The 1,933-nt window shown below is 55.6% G+C and overlaps 1 protein-coding gene across 1 annotated transcript in view; it reads left to right on the top strand.

The window, feature by feature from the left end:
- The first annotated feature begins 1,807 nt into the window (after positions 1-1,807).
- Positions 1,808-1,933, top strand: part of LYSMD4 (LysM domain containing 4) — a 7,953-nt gene continuing 7,827 nt past the window's right edge. Inside the window, exon 1 of the mRNA XM_006020065.2 lies at positions 1,808-1,868. The gene's annotated coding sequence lies outside the window, so the exon portion shown is untranslated. The remainder of the gene's footprint in view (positions 1,869-1,933) is intronic.

The raw sequence follows: 1,933 nt of genomic DNA, 5'->3' as shown, positions 1-1,933 counted from the left end.
AATCACCAGGCTTCATTTGGAGCCAATTAAAAGCAGGGAGGGAGAAGGCGGGGGAGGTGGTACTGCTGGAACAAGATCTTGGCATCTGGGGGCTGCAGCTGCCAATGCTCAGCCCTCATCTCCTGTGGCCATACCTGTTCATTCCAGTTCTGGAGCAGACGGAGGAGCCAGAGGAAGGATAACCGTTCAACACCCCGGGCTCCAGAATCCAACACTACGAGTGAAATAACCCCGACAGACGGGCGATCCACTCAAACATCTGTGGCTGTGACAGAAAGCCCGTGTTGTAATCAAGAAGGCAAACATGTGCATGAAACTGGCTGGCAGCCAGGGGCGATCTGCACCGTTCATGTCAGAGGGGGCTCATGCACCGCTGCCTTTGTGTGCGTTGCCCCTTTAAATCTACCCATTTGGCCACTTTTGTGCCCATTTTGGTGCAGACTCTTGCAGAATGTACACCGCGCAGTCTCTGTCTCTCGTGGCAACTTGACTTTCGTTCTTTCCTGTGTCTTTCATTAAGGACTGAAAATACATGCTTGGCCTTTGCGGCAGTAGACATCTAAATGCCAGTTTCTTTGGCCTGGAGGGTGAACTCCAAGCTCAAATATTTGCTACAGGATGCTCCAAAATGTACAGATCTTGGCTGGGCATCTCAGCTGAACTCAAGGGCTAGGCTGCGGCACAAAGAGAGAGCTAGCACCAAGCCGATTCCTTACAGGGCGTCGCGGATCTACTTCTGTCATTACTGGGCCGTGGTTTAGTGCCCTGGGTCACACACCGAAGATGTAAGTCCTTGTTGGTGGCCTCTGAGCCCATCCCAAAGCTTCTCCGGAGCCTCCAAGTCAACGTTTCTCAACCCATGGGTCACAACCTAAAGGTGGGTGGCAAGAATATGTGAAAGGGTTGCAAATAAACCTTAAAAATAGATGCTCCTTTAAAGGAAAAAAACGTGGGAAACCGTGGCTTTTTCCTTGCAGGCTGCAGCTCTGCTATGCCCCATGCACCCACCGCCTGCCCCGCACCCTGGAGCTGTGTCTGGGCACAGGGAGCAGCAGGTTGGGAGTGGGGGGCACTGGGTTGGGACTGGCCATCGACATCTACAAAGGGGTCCCGGTACAAAAAAAGGTTGAGAACCACTGCTCCAAGTGAACTCAAACCAAGCGTTTGCCTCCAAAGGGCATAATGGTCCAGGAATCAGAGGCAGGGGTTGAAAATCAGGGCTCCTGACTCGTTTCCACACCTGGGATGGCGAGCGCTGGTAGTGCCTAGCTCTGTGGCACGTGTGTCAACAGCGGTGCTCACAAACACAAAATCAAAAAGAAAAAAAAAAATCAGTGTCCCCCATTTTACAGACGAGACAACTGAGGCACAGAGCAGGGCCACAGCTGCCCACAGTGGCAGAGTCAAGCCGAGAAGTCAGGTTGCAGATGGGACTCACACCTGGGATGGCGAGCGCTGGTAGTGCCTAGCTCTGTGGCACGTGTGTCAACAGCGGTGCTCACAAACACAAAATCAAAAAGAAAAAAAAAAATCAGTGTCCCCCATTTTACAGACGAGACAACTGAGGCACAGAGCAGGGCCACAGCTGCCCACAGTGGCAGAGTCAAGCCGAGAAGTCAGGTTGCAGATGGGACTCGGGATCCCCTCCAGCCCGTCTCAGGCACAGAACTGTGGGGGGGCGAGCTCCTCCCCGTGGAGTGGGGCGCTGGGGGGGGGGACCGAGGCCCCGCCTCCCCTCCCGGTCTATTGGTCGTCTGGCGTCCTCTTCCCGCCTTCAGCGGGGAGCCCGGCCAATCACCGCGGGGAAGTGGAGAACAGTAGGTTCGGGTGCGGAGGCGGCGGCCGGACGGTCCGCGGTGGAGCGGAGGGTTAGTGAAGAGTGCGGGGGGCGAGTTGGACGGGCCCAGTCCTTTGCTGTGGGGTGAGGGGGGCG

Source organism: Alligator sinensis, unplaced genomic scaffold (assembly GCF_000455745.1).
Source record: "Alligator sinensis unplaced genomic scaffold, ASM45574v1 scaffold210_2, whole genome shotgun sequence".
In the NCBI taxonomy this organism is placed as follows: Eukaryota; Metazoa; Chordata; order Crocodylia; family Alligatoridae; genus Alligator; species Alligator sinensis.
This window is presented reverse-complemented; position numbering and strand designations above follow the sequence as displayed.